Raw genomic sequence first — 18,255 nt, 5'->3', positions numbered from 1 at the left:
CTGCCATGTTATAAAGTGGTGGTGGGTAATAATCCATCAGACTGCCAGCATTTACACAAACACTTCTTTCTGTAGGGCAATGCAAGCAGTGAAGTCCAAGGTCAATGAGGAGTACTGAGTGATGCAACTCGAGCACAAAGTACAATTCGTTAACGTTCGTAACAATTAGTAATCGTTAACAAGTATAACAGCTATATTCCCAAAAACCAAGCCATCATCAGTGTCATCTACAATGGAAACATAGCCTTTGACATACTTGGTACCTTTGTAGACAACTGCTACAAAGGTACCAAGTATTCATGGATTTTTTTTTCACATTCTGTCTCTCACAGTTGACGTGTACCTCTGGTGCAAATTACTGGCCTCTGTCATCATTTTAGGTGGGGGCACTTGGACAATCGGTGACTGACTAAATACTTTTTTGCCCCACTGTATTCCGAGACTTCTGGTTAGTTCACTGTAGTTGGACAGAGGTGTCTTAAAAGTACCACCTTATACAGAAACAATGAAGTTCCAGTATAAAAAAGACTAAGAAGAGTAAAAAGCTACACCCTGCTAAATGAAGTAACTTTTAAACATTACTTTAAATGTAACATATAGAAAAGAAATCAGTCTAAGTATACGTTACCTACATTGGCCCCTGTTTTAGTATATAGAGATATCTATAAGGATACTCCTTAAGTTAAAAATGATGCTGCATATTACAGTTTCCATGTGATACTACTCTCACAATGAATTGCATTTTATGGTAATACACTCTGAATGAGGATTTAGGTAATTACTTTTAGATCTACAGTAGAAAACAACAGAAATCCGGATGGTGTAATAGTATAATCTCAGTAACATCACCAATTGTTACATTTGCTGTATTTTACAGCTGTTTCCATGAGTACAGTGAGTTACAGTAAAAATAATGTAATCTCATGGAATTTTCCCACAATTACTTGCAAATTACAGTACTAAACTGCAAACATCCTTTGGAGTTTTGTACTGTTGATTTTGCAGTACTAAGCTATGGAAATTACTGCAAAGGCTAACAGTGCAGAGGAATTCCTTAATCCTATAAAACATGTGGAACATTAAACTGGTGCTGCTCCCAGTACGACCATCAATATTCCTGTACACTGTAAATGACTGGACTAGTTTGGAGTTTCCTTCTCCTCATACTCAGCCTGCAAACCAGTTTTTCTTTGGAATGGTATTTGAAATCTTCATCAGCTTCTATGGCTGCAGCAAATGAAAAGCACATTTTTCTAACAGGATCTGTGGAAGACCTGCTGGACTTGGTCTGCAGATGGTCCCATTCATTTTAAAGTCCAGCCTGCTGCAGAGCGCTGAGCTGCGAGTAACATCAACTCTTTAACTGCTCGATGTTGTTGGATAGAAACTGCAAACACGTTGTTCCCTCAATCACAGTGAAACTGACTCTTTAAAACAAGCCTTTGGTTTGGAAACAGCTGAAAATCAACTTCAGCAAACAATAAGTGAAACATATAAAAGCATTTGATTCTAACATGAATTCAAGCAGAAACCGACTGAAATCCAACAAACAAAGTAACTCAGAATAGAAACAAAGTGTTGCTTTGTACTTGTGAGATTATTAGTAGAAACATATGTTACTTTATGCCTGTAGTCAAGATAGCTGATTTATGTTAACAACTGTAGGACATATATTATCTTTTAGTTTAGACTGTGTGCTGTGTGAGTAGTCTAGTTCCCATCATACGTTTGGGTTAGAAGAATATAATCACTTTGTAGTTCATTAGATAGGGGTGCATTACTCTGTACCCTTGATCTGCTGTGAATGTGTTACACTGTTTCTTGACATATTATACTGCTGAATCATGAAGAGAATGTTGTGTGCAGGAGACCTTGTGTCTATTTTAGTAGAGACAGACTACATTCCATACCCCCACCTTCCTTAGAGCATGAAGACAGGGAGCCGAGGTCATAACTTAGGTAAGAGAGAAAACATGTGAATGTTTAGGCTTTTACAAATAGGTGGGGGCCACTAGGGGCTATAAAAGGCTGAGTAACCCGTCACCATTTGGAGACATGCTGTGACCCTCTTCAAGCATCTCTCCCCATCATGATGGTTCTTATGCTCATAAGTGTTGAATTATATGGAAATAAAGTATTGTTGATTGAGCATATATACACCGAGTATTGTCCCTCCTTCAGCCCAAAGATTAAAACAACTGGGAGTTTTTAACATACTGAAACAGCAGTAAATTAAAATCATTAAATCAGGCGTGTGTCGTCCTGCAGAGAGGTAATGTGTGTGTAAATGCTGTGTGTTTGTGAATAAATCCTCCATCATGTTTAATGTCAGCTCTGTTTCACACACATGTTCATATGTGCAGCGGTGTGTGTTGGAGTGTTTCCACAAACACAGCAGTCAGAGTGGAAAGAGTGGATGTTGTAGGAGGTGTTTGTGTAGTGAAGAGTGTCTGTAGGACTTCAGCTGCTCCAGCAGGCGTCTCCTTTGTGCTTCAAACACAGGCTGAACCTCGTGTCTTCTATCAGTAACCTCTTCATTGAATCTTCATTCAGCACATGTTGTAACCCTGCTGCTTCACACACATGTTCATATGTGCAGTGGTGTGTGAAAATGCAGCCGTTAATGATCCAGTTTGTTAGATGAACGTGTGAATGTTGCAATCAAACCATCTGAAGCACAGAATGGACAACTTTTGGACAAACTGCCCGAAATGCGTTGACAGAGACAGGGGTTTTGAGTCATTCTGCACTCCAGATGGGTTGATTGCGTTAAAAAGTTTAATTACATTAATTGGGAGATGCTGTTGACCACCCTAGTTTATTGGTTCGTTTTTGTTTCATTTTGCAACCTGGTTATTAGATGCCACTCCAGCCAGCCAGAGAATCCCCTGCCACCCCTGCCCCTCTCCTTGCTGGGTTTGACAAGCAGCAGACTCAGGTGTCCATGCAATCCCCAAAACGGGCTGCCCCCCCCCCCCCCCTCCACGTCGCACATATCAAACTGCCACTGCCTCAAATAGCATATGAAGATAGCGTATACGTATATAAGTAAAAAAAAAAAAAAAGAAACCACACACACAGAAAGGACAAAACCCCCCAAATATTATTATTATATTATGTAGAACACATTAACAACTCACTCACGCACACAATGTAAATACACAAGTCTTTTGTCTGATGAGTTTTTTCTTTTCCTTTTATTTTGTTTTTCTTCATTTTTGTAGAGGCAGCACACATTTAGAAGAGGTTAGGATAGGTATTATTAAGGCCTTTCAATATTTAAAGGTCTCCAGTGAATGGGGTCTCCCTCACAGAGGACTGCGGGGAATTGGGGTTGAGGATGAAGGAGAAGGGAGGAAAAGGAAATGGTGTGAGGCTCTTCCCCGTGATGCTGATAGAGCGGAGTGCCGTCCATGCACTGGGGTTTGGATTGTTGTGTGTGTTGGTGGAGCTGAGGCTAATCTCATCCTTCCTCTCCTCCTTCTCTTTCTTATTCTCTTTTTGTTCTTCCTTCGGCTCATCCCTCTCCTTTATAGCCGGGTCTCTGCAGTGTCTTCGGAGGCTACAGGGGCGTAGCGGCCTGTCCGGTGCTCCTGGAGGGCAGGGCCCCAATTCGGATGTGCTCGGCAAGCTGCCTTTAACCTCTGAGAGCGAAAGATAGACGCACCTTTTAGATCAGAAACATCAAGGCTTATGAAGTCAAATTAGGTTTTCATTAAGTAGTGTTTTAGCTGCTTTCTATACCTCAGCAGCTCCCACAAAATAATAATCACTGTGACTAATCTCCAATTACCTTTCATTTTCTCTCCATGCTTTTAAGTTCATCTGATAATTTAGCAGCTGACATTGCACATTCACATCTCTTAAACAAGATTCATGGCCTATATAATTGTCAGAATTTGCAGCATTCTAACAGCTGAGCAACTTTGTGCTGACACACATTGTACTTTCTATTCTTTCTTCTATTTGACCTCGTGGTCTTTAGAAAACCAAACATGTGGTACCAATGTGGTTTCAATGTCCTCCTGGAGATTGCATAAAAAGGTACACTGCTATAGCCTGCTCATTTTCATGTGTGGTTGTTTGTTACTCTTGCTCCTTTTTAAAAAATATGTCACTTCCCATGTGTTTGTTAATCCACTGTTATTTACATAGCACAAGTTCAAAACAATAGTAATTTCAAGGTATGGTAAAGGTTCTACAGTATTAGAGAGATAACATCATTAGACCTAAAATTCCCCTGTGAGAAAATACTTTACGATAGCGGGGAGGAAGAACTTCCTTTTAACAGGAAGTGAGCCAGAATTAGACATGCAGATAGAGAAAGAGCGAGAAGGAAGCTAGCTCTGTACAGAAATTCACTGTGAGGTAATATCTTCCTGTTTATATCAAGACATATCTACTTGTATTATCATTTTTTTTGGATTGTTGCCTATTTGCTGCTGTGTCTGCATTTAGGCCCTGAGTTAGTAACTGAGTTACAATATTCTAAAAGTAATTAATTAGTTGAAAAGTAACTATTGCTTTGCTTTAAAAGAAAAACGTTTAACCCCCTGGGGTCCAGGGTATAATTACCCATTTTTGACTAATTTTGATTTTCCCTCCACATTTCACCTTTAAAAACTATTTACTTTGCCTTGTTTGGTATCATTCTTTTCAGCACAACTTCACGTGTCTGAATTTAAAGTCAGTGTAGAAAAAGTTAAAAAATTTTACTATAACAACGACAAACATGTTTATTAAGTCATATTTCATAACTTTAAATGAAAATATAAATATAAACAAAGTTATTTGCATCCATTTACCTTTTATCGTTTTTTTTTAAATAACCATGTCATACTATTTACAGAACAATCAGCTGTTCTTCAATAAGATGCCACATAAATTATTTGTGCCACTCCAAAAACATAATTTCTGTCCACTACAAAGGAGAACATCACAGCCTGATACCTGCAGGTCTGACAGCAGCAGGTGTATCACTCCTGTTTCTACCTGGAGACAGCAGTCGCCTCATTGTTATGACACACAACACAAAACACAACACTACACACTAACTACACAAGACAACACATGAACTACACACTCCAAACACGCTAAACGTCACAAATCTCTCACATCTCAAAACTCGCTCTCTCTCTCGCTCGCTGTCACTCCTAAAACTTCCCCTGTTTTTTTCTTCTCTCATAAGCAGAGAGGTCTCGCTGCGCTGTCCTTAGACAGTAAACGTGATGAAACTATTGAGGAAAAAACTCTGCGAATAGCTTGTTTATCATGACACAGTTTATAAACTGGTATATGTCACCTTGTTGCTTTGTCTTTAAGTGGTCATGTGATTGACTTACCACGACTACTTTATTCTTCCTCAGTCAAACAGCAGCACTCATGTGATTGTTTTGCCTCCTGAGCTCCAGGTGTTGTGCTAGACAGTGCTCGTGATTACCGTCCGCGGGAGCGCGCAGCTGCTTAAAGCTGTAGCGCCCAGATTACTTACAGCTACTTCTTGCAGCTGATATAAGATGCAGTAAGCTGGAGACAGCTTCAACTGTCTGTTTGTTGAAAAATAGTAACCGACCGATAGGAATAGTAATTAGTTCGATTACTCGTTACTGAAAAAAGTATCGCCGTTAGTAGCACCGTTATTCCCATCATTGCACATATGCTGCCATCCTCTGTTTTCCCTATTTTCTCTATGTGTCATGGTCCTGGGTTGTGCAACCCAGTGTTTTGCGTTTTTAGTCTATTTTGCTGTTTATTGTTTGTTTAGGTTCATTAAGTTATTCTAGCTCATTTGTTTTTATATTACCCTTGTGTTAAGTCTCCCTTGCGCTTCATGTGTTTATGCCTGTGTGTCTTATGTTGTCAAGTTCATGTTGTCGTTCCTGTCATCTTCCCCTGTACTCGGTCTCCCTGGTTCGTGTGCCTACCCGTTATGTGTCATGTCTGTGTGGCTCTTGTTGTCTAGTTTGTTTTATGTCTATGTCTCCGTTTTTCGTGTTTTATTTTGAAAAGGGGTCTTGTGTTCTGTGCTCATGTGGTTGGTTTTACTCTTTCCTGTGCATCATTATATTTATCCTAGTCAGCTGTTTCCTCGTGTGTCTCTACTTCCCCTGATCACCTCATGTGTGTATTTAAGTCCTCTGTTTTCTGAACGTCATTGTCAGGCCGTCTGTTATCCCCACCATTGTCTTAGTCATAGTCATTCTTATAGTCGTAGTCATAGAAGGTCATAGTATTTGTTTCTTAGTGATTTTTAGTTTGCTTAGGTGTCCATGTTTAACCCCTGATCCAAATAAAGGATCGCTTTCTGTTTAAACCTGCAACTCCTCGTCCACATCTGCTTTTGAGTCGTGTCTCAAAAACACACCGGCGAGAGCTTTTCAGTTGCTCAGATGATGTTAAAACTTAAAGTGCTTTAATGTCTAGTGTATCTATTGCCTGTTTAACAAGTTGACCTTTTTGAACATTTGTTACAATGCTTCAGAGGGAAATTTAGCCTTTTGTATCTAAATATAGAGCTGTTTATATCAGTTTAAAAGAGAGGTCTTTAGAGACTTTCTAAGATGCTGTACCTGTCTAATGGTTGCTCCTGGTGACTTTGAAATCTTGTAGAGGGCGTAGATGGGTATGCAGATCACTGAGGACAGAGCCATAGCAAAGCCAATAACCAAGGACCAGCCAGGATACACGTAGTCATTGTAAGTAATGGGTTTGTACTGGATTACTGTGAAAATCAGGATGAACTGCAGGGACAGAGAGAGAACAGGAAGAGCCTGAATGTGTGCAAAATGCATGTATAACACAATAATAAAGATATATGTCACATGATTAGGTAACGTGAAAATATAAGTGGAAATATAAGAGGAAAGTAAGCCAGTGCAGATGACTAAATGACCCTGACTGCAGCCAAAGACACTGAGTTTAGCCAACAGTGCTAACAGTGACTCTGGAGGGCAGGGCAGCATTCTGTGTAAAGAAATGAAAGAAGGAGGAAAAATTCCAGCTTCTGTCCAGTAATCCACCACAATGAATTTCTTGGTTGGCCCAGCAGCTTAGTGCACTAATAAGGTATCTCCAAACTATATATATATATATATATATATATATATATATATATATATATATATATATACATCAAGTTTGCTGACGACACCGTCGTGGTGGGCCTGATCTCTGACAACATTATACACACATATATATATATATATATATACTAAAATATTGCACATACCAAGGATATAGCACATGGGCCAAAAATATTGCACAGAACATGGAAAGACTGAGATATTGCACACAGAAGATCAACAGCAGTGTCAGACTGGATGTGTTGGGGAAGCCTTTACACACTCTTAGTTTGCATTAAGAGTTCTGACAGCCCACGGGAAGAAGCTTTATTTGGTTGATATATTGGTTTCTCTTCCTCTTACTTTTTCACCTTTGTGGTCCAGCTACCCAATTTTGCTGTGCAAGAAACTGTGACAATGACACTCTAGGTCTCTAAGCATGGGAAATACCATTGATATCAGCTGCATATGTCCATTTCCCAGTTATAAAGCTTTGCTTTTGGAAGTTTTAACTGCAAACAAAGGCAAAAAAATCAGCACTAATGGCAGCTCAAATGTAGGTCGGATTTATAACAATGTGTCTGCAGCACAGAGAAGTTAAGAACCTTCCACTCAACATCCTGCAGACTATACAAAATATTGGCAATCAATTCCAAGTGTGCTTGTTTGTGTGTTCACTTACACAGATAATCACAGGCGAGATGAATCTCCAGCAGACTTTGAAGAAGAGAGGAGGCGGGAAGCCCAGCATCATTTCTACATCTTTGAAGTAGTTCCTGTGGCCTGCAAAGGAACAAAAGCCCAACATTCATCATCATCAACTTTGATTACTTGTACTGGATTATGCAACTAATATTATGGCTTGCTGTGTGATCAGGACCACCCAAAAAGGTTCTGCTTCAGTTTTGGTAAGTGGTATTCTAGTTTTTATTAGTCTGTTAACTTTGCGCTTTAAATTATCAAGTCCAAAACCACCAGGGTGACATAACAGTGACCCTTTCTGTCTTTGACGCAGTCTATAAATGGTGTCATTGTGGTAGAGGTCAGATAACTGTTGAATTTTTTTGTGTGTATTTGGGCTCATAATCCATAATGAACCTAACATAATGACCCCTTCTACAAAAAGATGGAGGGTTGAATCAGCAAAGGTGTCCAATTCCTGAGTAGGCAAAATGCACAAGACCTACTATCAGTTTTCACTGTGGGTTTGATCCACGGTGATATAATTATCTCTCCTGTTCATAATCTGAATGACACCCTACTGAACCTGCTAATCATCTATAATTTGGATTCCTGAGTAAATGAGACCTTTTTCCCATCATCCACTGACTGTATATCTGAGATCAGCTTGAGCTTGTCTTTTCATTAATTGCACGCCACTTTATTCAATTTAATGGACAGAACGTAAAAAGACTTGTGTGCCTGTTGTCTGCAGTTCATTTATTTCGGTGTGTTTCCGTTTGTACTCATTTAATGTAATCACATATTTGTAAAATTTAACTACCACAGTTAGAAAATGCACAATGTTCACTCTATTTCCCTCCTCACCATAAATATACATGATGCAGATGCACATGATGCATGAGATGAGGACCAAAGAGAAACTAGCAGCATAGTTGTCCATCAGTAAAAGCCAATAGATTCCTGCCTGCACACACACACACACACACACACACACATGTCTGGTTTGCTATCCTCGTGGGGACATCCCATTGACACAATGCTTTCCCTAGCCCCTTACCCTAACCCTAACCATTAAAAATGAATGCCTAACCCTAACCCTTACCCTAAACCTAACCATAACCTAATTGTAACCCTGACAGTAAAACCGCATTTTGAGTGTGAAAATTGCTTTCAACCCCGAGGGGACCTGGATTTTGGTCCCCACGGTGCAGAAAGTCCCCACCAGGATAGTAAAAGTCAGATTTTGGTCGCCACCAGGATAGTACGAACCCGTACACACATACACACACACACACACACACACACAAACACACACACAACCACACACACACACACACAAAGGAAAACTGTCAAAAACATTAGCCCAGTGAGAGAGTGGTTGCATTTAAGGATGTGCTCGCCACCTGTTTGGGATTTACCTGTGTCGTTAGCGGCACTCCCAGAAGGAAACCAGCTATGGCCACTAACAGCATGACTATGATCTTGTTGTTGATGATCCAGGCTGTACCAATTTCGTCGACGATGGCGGTCACTAAGGTCTCTAGCAGACAGAACTACACAAAGAGGAAACAGGATTTGAGAGGAGATGAATTCTTGATCAAATTTCTGCGTACATGATGACAGACCAAAAGGAATCTCGACAACGACCAAGAGGATTATCCATTGGTGAGTGATTGGAGGATAACACTTTATCACCTTCATTGTCTTCCTAAATGTATTTTTAATTAAATACAATTGGTTTATTACAGGACTTCTTAAGATCAGCCACATATATATTGTAGAGATGAGAGAAATATTTTGCTGCTATTTTTTATAATCATCATTACCATTCCATTAATAACAGTATTGATATTGCATTCAGATGTTCAAACATATTGGTATCATATTAGACTTTATTACAGGTCCAGTAAGAACCACTTTAAACTGTTGAGTTAAATGTTTATATGCAGACTGCATTGTGAAAGAAAAGGCCTAACGCTGAGTATACTCTGTGCCAAAATAAGACAAGAAATTATATGTTTTTGCAGGGCATGCCTTTTGCAGGAAGTGAAACCGAAAGCAGAGTTTGAGTGCAAGCAGTTGTTTGGATGATGTTATCTGAACAACCAGGTTATTCTTTATTATCTTTTATTCATCTATATCTTTTGATTAAGCTTTTAGTAGAGGTTCTTAATTAACACATTTATTCAACATATAGTTCATGTAAGGATGAGCCTCTGTTCTTGTGAAAGGTCAGAAGTGAAACGGGTGAGATGAGAGAGCATTTAAGGATGAGACACACATACAGTTAGTGGGTTCCTTTATAGGTGAAAGTTTAATTATGTTTTGCTTGCAACTGCAAAATTGTGCCTGCATGACAGTTTGTTGCAGAACTGAGCTTGATGTTCCAGAAGATAAGGGCAGGGTGGTGACAGGAAGACACCTGGGATGAAGACGAGGCAATGTTCTTTTCTAACTATGATAAAAGTCATTGTGGTTTTGATTTGACGTATGCATGTATTGTATCGGATGACGTATGAGAGGGCGTCAGTAAAAAATACCTCGATGGTATAAAACTATTGCTGTGTAGTTGCTGGGTGGAGATCTACAGCTGATGTTGCCGTGTACATCTCCCCACACGTGTGTCCATTAAAAATCATTGTTTGATTCCAGGTAGGATAAGTGTGTTGTTTTGATTTCCTCCTTGTATCCCTCCTTAATTTCTCAATCTTAACATTATCCACTGTACTAAATATGAAAAGTATTTGTGTACATTTACTATACTGTAGCAAAAACCTGAAAAACTCTGGGAACAGCATATTTGTTCAGAAATGTCTTTCTGTGTCTCACCCTCTTGCTTGAGCGTGTCAATGATGGCCTTCTGGACAGCAGTCAGGTCGGCAGTCTTACCCATGATTGTGGTTTTGAGTAATGAACCAGGCTGGGAGTTTTTAAAAGCCTCAGGAATCTTTTGCAGGTGTTAAGAGTTAATTCGTTGATTCAGATGGTTAACAGCTCGTTTAGAGAACCTTTTCATGATATGCTCATTTTTTGAGACAGGAATTTTGGGTTTTCATGAGTTATGTTTGTCAAAATCATCAATATTAAAACAATGAAAGGCTTGAACTACTCCAGTTGTGTGTAATGAATCTAAAATATATGAAAGTCTAATGTTTATCAGTACATTACAGGAAATAATGAACTTTATCACAATATGCTAATTTTTTGAGAAGGACCTGTAAATGTTGCCATGTGATTGGCTGATTAAACAATTGTGTTAACAGGCGGTTGGTGTTAAGGGTGGGTTTTGATTGTCGATTTATCGATTAAAGGACTCAAAATAACATCTCTGATGGAAAGACTCTCCCACCCCATGCATGTAAATGTTTCTGAACTTCAGAGCTCCTTCAGTGACAGACTGTTGCATCCTAGATGCATGAAGGAGCGTTTCTGCAGGTCCTTCCTCCCTGCAGCTGTCAGACTGTACAATCAGAACTGCTCCCAACAAACATAGATGTTTACATCAGCGCTGTAATCAACCGATTCACACTACAACCTGGTTTTCGTCTTATCTGTAGTTATTTATATTTAATTTAATAACTGTACGGTACTCTGTTTATAGTAACCATTGTCCTTAATGTAAATATGTAAGAAAAATTGTGTATGTTTCTGTTCTGTGTCCTGTGTACTGTTTGTTTGTATATGTGTCTTTCTGGCTGCTGTTACAACCAAGAGAGTACCGACCAACCGAGAGAGTAACATATTCTGAATACTTTGGATTACTTAATATATTATCATGCTTTTTAAAACTACATGAATGTACTATTGCTGTGTGATTTATTACTATTACTGAAGGTTAATTACCAACTAGCGATCTCGTTTAGAAAACTATTCTGCGCGTATATAAAACATGTCCGTGGCTCCAAACTGTAGTAAAGGGACCTCTGGCTAATGCATCAGGTTTGTGTTGGTCTCGTTGCCAAAAAATTAGCTTTAAAATTGTCACGGCAGCTGAGGCGAGCCGTGTGGTGTTGGAGGAAGGAGGACCCAAGATGCAAGGAGTGGATGAAAATGCTAGTGAAGTTTATTTACAAGGTGGTGTAGTGGCAAACACGCAGTGGGGCATGACAAATAACTGAAGACGCCTAAACTGGGAGAACTAAAATAACAGACTTGGGAAAAAGGGATGAGAGGCAGAGAGACACAGACGAAGAACAGGAAACGTGGAACACAGAGTAACGCAGACAAACCGGCAACAGGCAGGAGAACACACAGGGCTTAAATACACACACCAGTAATAAGGGGGCAACACAGCTGGGAGAACTCAGAGCTGACGGGGAAACGTAAACTGAACACACTCACATCAGACAGAGAGCTTCACAATGAAACAGGAAACTCAGACATGGGGGACCAAACAAGACGCAGAGCTAAACAGACAGATTCACAAACAGACGGGGTGACACCATAGACAGACAGAGACACAGACACAGACTCAGAGGCAGACCAAATATAATTAACACATAGAACTCAAACAATAATAATCATCATAATAAACTAGAAAATGTCAATAAACTAAAGCGCTGTGTCACCGACCCAGGACCATGACAAAAATAACGTTAAACGTAATATGTAAGTCACTTAGACAACCTAAAAATGTTATTGTTTGTCTTTTTTCAGTGTTTTATTTATTCATGAGTAAATCGGTTTGGCTGAGATCAAAGCTATTAGATTATAAGATTAAATAAAACTTTATTAATCCATCGGGTGGGTTCCTCCTTGGTTTTCACACAGAAAACTGATTAAACAGAAGCGTGAGATAGTTGAGAATTTACGCCACGTCCTGTTATATTTTAGATAGCAAGAAGCAGACGGCCGAGTTTATTAAACTCCATCGAGACAGCGGTGACGCTAATCAGAAGACTAGACCGTCTAATTCCACAGCCGTTTACTTCCGGCCTACCCTGCGTATAGCATTACACATCAGCAGATCCAGATCAAATCTAATCTTGAGCTCCCCACGCAAATAAATCCAGTAAGTTCTCACATCCTGAGTCCATTTGTTTACAGCATCAGTATGGAGGTCCACTCAGCAGCTGTTATATATGTTCAGGCTGCATGTTTTCTTTGGCTGTATCCCAATTTGGGGTCTGCAGCCTTAAAGGCTGCATTTTAAGGTCAATTACATCACAGCGACACAGCGAAGGCTGTCCTAATTCAAGGGTTGGCTGAAATGCAGCCTCAAATGTATGGAACGCCAAGATTGCCATAATGAATTAATTAAATACACCATGAAATTATTAATTACATGTCGCAATAATTAATTAAAATGTGAAATAATTGATGAAATAAATATTTTTGACACATTTAATTAATTAATTTTGACACATTTAATTAATTATTGACACATTTAATTAATTATTTAATGGTGTATTTAATTAATTCCTTTTGCACATTTGAGTCCTTCAGGTCTCACCATGAATTTATTTTATCTGTCAACCTCACCCATCAAACTCAGGGGGCAGGGTTAAAGCTGATCGAGACAAAACCATTGCTTTGGCCTGGTGGCCATTGTTTTTAGCACACAACAACTGGCATGTGGAAACTAATATTTTTTTTAGCCGAGAATGTAGTGGTTTAATCTTCATATGTCTGGTCGGCTGCATGACACTGGAGTTTCTTGCTCTCACCTGAGTTCCCAGTCCCAGAAGGATGATCATGAAGAAGAAAAGTAGTGACCACAGTGGTGAGATTGGAAGCAGAGTAAGGGCTTCTGGGTAGGCCACAAAGGCTAGTCCCGGGCCATGGTCAGCCACCTCTGACACGGGGACATTGAGGTGGTGTGCCATGAAACCCAGGATGGAGAAAATGACAAAGCCAGCATAAACGCTGGTGGCACAGTTGGTTATGCTGATGATGATGCTGTCTCTGTATGTTGAAAAGAACAAAGACCAAAACCAATTATATAAATACATAATGAACACATTTGAAATGGTTAAAAGAAAACAAATAGAGATTGACAGACCACGTGACTTTCGCACATTGCATCCCGGTAACCCGTGGCAAAATAATCAAAGTACCGCATCAAATGCAAGCACTTTCAGCACCGCAAAACGTTCATTTGCCGGTTTCATTGCCTTCTTGCTTTTTCTTTGCCCCCAAAAAGAGGAATGTACAAAACGAAGGAGAACAATGCTGGTCCGTACAAAGACAGACTCGACGAAAAGGCAAAGAAAAGATACGAGGAAAAAATCAAAGGAGTGAAGGGGTCAGACCCTTATGAGCACACAGAGTGGACATAAAACGTCAGCGTCCTGCCCACTTTCACCATGATCAGATTTATAATTATATGGTTCTTGGAGTGAGTGCATACACTCGTGAAGTTTAGTAACTTCAGGTCACTGCAACAAGCCCAGGTACAGTTTACTGACGGATGGGTACAGGACCTTGAAATGCACCGTGTAGAACGAAAGACCATCGTACATATCTTAAGTTTACCAGTCTCACAAATCGTCTTCATAAATACACACTCGTTAACCGTTTATTAATGGGACCTTTAAGCTCAACGGTAATTAATTAGTGGAAATAATTTCTGGTACGCATCACAGAAATGTAGCAGTGACAATAATATCGTATGATGCAATTGTACTATTAGTGATACAAAAAACTGTTTATCCTGTGAATAAAAGTATATGTTTTTGTCAATGTACCGTGGTAATAACAGAAGCAAAACTCAATATTCTGTCTGGACAATTCACTATTTATTCAAAGCTGAATATTTATTGTCCAGGCCATCCGTTGCCTCTTTGTGACTTCGCAGACATGGCTTGGACAATTTCTCTTCCACGCCGGAATCTGATAAAAACCATTTGCTTTACCCGTCGTCTTCATGCGGCTATCGTTCGCCCGGCTTGTGCAGTTAATAATACAACAGCTTCTTGGTATTTTCTGTCTCTTTTTATAGCTGTGTAACTGATTTCAATTGAAAGCCTGCTTGCGCTATTACCTCTTGCCATGGATACCCACAATGCTTTGCGGTTTTACCCCTCAATGACGTCACATTTTCCATCTCTATAGGATCAGCTGATCTTGATCTACACAAAAGTCTTCTGATTTTTTAATAAAACATTCAACTAATGTAGAATGTAGCTTTACTAATAGGATCGCCACCGGATCGGCAGGCATTCATTCTCGACAGTGCTGTAGTGCGTCTCCCGATCCGTGAACTTGAATGACTGGATGCAATGCAGAAAACATCCACTCTCTCGGCCTGTGTAAGTTGGTCGTCAAAACGGAGGAAGGCGGGAATGGTAAAAATTGGCACCTCCAGCCCCAACTCATCTCGCTCCTTAACCAGGTTTACCAGAGCTGCTGTTTCCTCCTCCATCCACGCTTTGAGGAGGTTGAGGTGGTAAATTTGTATCACTCCTCCCCTGTCTGACTGGGCAACTTCATAGTCAATGTCCCCCACCAGCACAAAGGGTCCTTGCCACTTGGCGAGTAATTTAGAGCTGGAGCAAGGTAAAATGGTAAATGGCCTGCATTTATATAGCACTTTACTAGTCCTTAAGGACCCCAAAGCGCTTTACATATCCAGTCATCCACCCATTCACACACACATTTACAGCAAGCTACATTGTAGCCACAGCCACCCTGGGGCACACTGACAGAGGCGAGGCTGCCGAACACTGGCGCCACCGGGCCCTCTGACCACCACCAGTAGGCAACGGGTGAAGTGTCTTGCCCAAGGACACAATGACCGAGACTGACCAAGCCGGGGGCTCGAACCGGCAACCTTCCGATTACAAGGCGAACCCCCAACTCTTGAGCCGTTGCTGGGGCGGAATAAATTCTCCCATGATAACCTCCCCAGCCTGTGCAGCTTTGCTCTCAGGTCCAGCACGTATTGAATTTCATTCTTTGTGGGGCCTGACCCTTCGTCCTAGTTTTCCTTAATCAGGTCAAGCACCCCCCATGGCCACCTGCCGTACAGTAATTCAAAGGGAGAAAATCCTGTGGAGGCCTCCTGCACTGCAAACAACAGAGGGTCTAGCCAGTGATTCAAATTTTGTTCATCCTCGTGAATAAACTTGCAAATCATAGACTTTAAAGTCTTATGCATCCCCTCCACCAGCCCATCAGTCTAAGGGTGGTAGACGCTGGACTGAATAGATTTAACGCCCAATAATTCGTACAGCTCCCTCAACGTGCGCGACATGAATGATGTGCCCTGGTCAGTGAGTATTTCTTTTGGAATCCGACACGGGAGACGACCTGAAACTGTGCCTGTGCCATGCTCTCTGCTGAAATGGTATGCAGCGGCACTGCTTCCGGGTATCGCATTGCATAATCCACCAGCCGTGTGCACTCCGGTGGAATGCGCTTGTGGTGTATTAATCACATATTTAATCACATCACATTAGTTATAGTAATATAACACTTTCTCACTTTACTATAGTAAGAACACTCGTGTCACTAGTTTGCTTGGATGTGAAATGTTAACAGAGTGAGGACATTGTAATGGGAGACATTAAACAGATAGTGAGACTCCTTTGCTTATGAGGGATGTAAATCCTTAGGTGACGCTAAAGCAGAAGACAAAGTTATAATTCTCTCTGTCCGGGAGGAGTTATAGCCCTATACTGGTGTTTTTAAAAGTTATTTTTGACTTTATGACTTCATGTGATGTTTCTGGGATGATTAGGACTCAAATTGCACTGCTGGAAATAGTTTATTTTGATGCACATGCTGTTTCTTTGCAAATATTTAGCAAATTTTCATTATTATAATATTTTATTTTTTCCTTCTGTATATAGAAATTGGTGTATTTCAAAAATAAAACTATGAAGATACTCAAAAGAAATTTCCTGTGGTGGGAAACTATTTTGTCCAACTTTTTTGTATTTACAGTTTTGAGGGATAAGCCTCTTAAATTTCTCTAACTAGAAATATATGTAGTGGTCATTTATTGTTTATTGTTTTATAGTTTATTGCACTTTTTTTGCAATTTATGTAATTACTGTGGACTTAATGCATACATATTATTATAATTTGGGCTATAATGGTTGTATTGATGTATATCAACTTGAAATGCTCCCAAAAATGGCACTAAAACATGTAAAAATATAATATAAGCTCTGGCGGACTTGGTTCTATGGTAGGTCTTAAAGGGTTGTATGTCTTAAAGGGTTAAGCCCACTTCAAATTGCAGGTTATTGTTAAAATTCCCAGAACACACTCAAATGGGATCTCTATCAGTGGTAATGGGCGCAATGGCCCCTTTCGGAATAGCTGGCTATTTAACCAGATGGTATTCTGGGCGCGACGCCCACCAGCGACGCACGTTGGCCCATAGAATAGAATTGGGCCATTATGCGGTCCAGAGTCTTCTCGCATCGCAAATGCCCTGCCATGGGGTTCAAATGAGGCGCCTGGAAAATTGTTTCCTTGTGGCTTTGCGGCACCAACAACTGTGTGCGTATCTCATTTGTGTGAGTGTCGCGGCTCAATCGATAAGACCGATCATTCCATATCTGGAAATTGGGTTCAGTCCGCGCAGCGTCATGACCATCAATATCCATCACCTGGTTGTTGGCTGAGCATCTCTGTGGGATCCACAATGGGAGGCATTGGGGCTTCCATAGAAGTCCTAGCCTTCTTCTCCACCCCAGAGTCAGTGTCACTCTCCCCAGAGTGGGGATACAGACGGGTGGCTTCGGTAACACTCTCCACCTCAGTTGTTCAGCTAAATTAATTCTCCAGCCAATTTCTCCCCCTGCACCAATTTGGTGCAGGGGGAGGGTGACGTGGGTTTTATTGCAGATACATCCTATCTGAAAGATCTGTTTGTTGTTTGGTAAACTTCTTGCCCTTTTATGCCCTTCACCTGTGTTGTGCATAGTGAACCAATAGAGGAATTGAACCATATATTGGGTGTGGGGTAGATTACCCCCTTATGACCAAGGATGTTGTGATGAGGAAGTCACGAACACAGAGAGACACACACACACATACTCACACACTCACTCAAACACACACCCACACACACATTCTTGCACACGTGAACACAGTTAAAGACCGGTTGAAGATGTTCTGTCTTGGTTTCGTTCTTCATGAGCGATAAGTCTCTAAACTAGCAGGGCCTGTGGAAACACAGACTCAACAACTGTCAAACCAACCAGCTTAAAAAGTTTTCAAACCAGGGTGCATGTGTGTGGGCGCTAGGCTCACCTTTCCAGAGGATTTAAAACCCCTGATGAGACAGAGGAAGACGACAAACCAGGATAAAGCATGGCATCCTAGGATAGGGAGACGGACTTCTCCAAAGTTCCCAATATCATCAGAGATGTTCATCACATAGTGTCTGACAGAAAGAAAGGGTTTTAAGTTGAATACTTCACATTTACTTGCCTGACTAAAGGTTTGCTTTCCTTAGCAAGAGAAGAAAACTGTGAAAGAGGAAAAAATCCCAGCTTTGCATTCTGTCAACAGTCCTTAGCACATAGATAATATAAAACTGTACCTGTGATCAAAC

At 40.5% G+C, this 18,255-nt stretch overlaps 1 protein-coding gene and 1 pseudogene across 1 annotated transcript in view; one reads left to right on the top strand and one right to left on the bottom strand.

Moving 5' to 3' along the window:
- LOC134622284 (NACHT, LRR and PYD domains-containing protein 12-like) overlaps window positions 1–18,255 on the top strand; it is a 1,346,881-nt gene that overhangs the window by 134,370 nt on the left and 1,194,256 nt on the right. The gene's annotated exons all lie outside the window — the stretch shown is intronic.
- On the bottom strand, window positions 3,280–13,806 carry LOC134646872 (sodium- and chloride-dependent glycine transporter 1-like; annotated as a pseudogene).

Source organism: Pelmatolapia mariae, linkage group LG3_W (genome assembly GCF_036321145.2).
Source record: "Pelmatolapia mariae isolate MD_Pm_ZW linkage group LG3_W, Pm_UMD_F_2, whole genome shotgun sequence".
In the NCBI taxonomy this organism is placed as follows: domain Eukaryota; kingdom Metazoa; phylum Chordata; class Actinopteri; order Cichliformes; family Cichlidae; genus Pelmatolapia; species Pelmatolapia mariae.
The sequence above is the reverse complement of the archived record's forward strand: the minus strand, read 5'-3'. Positions and strand labels throughout refer to the sequence as shown.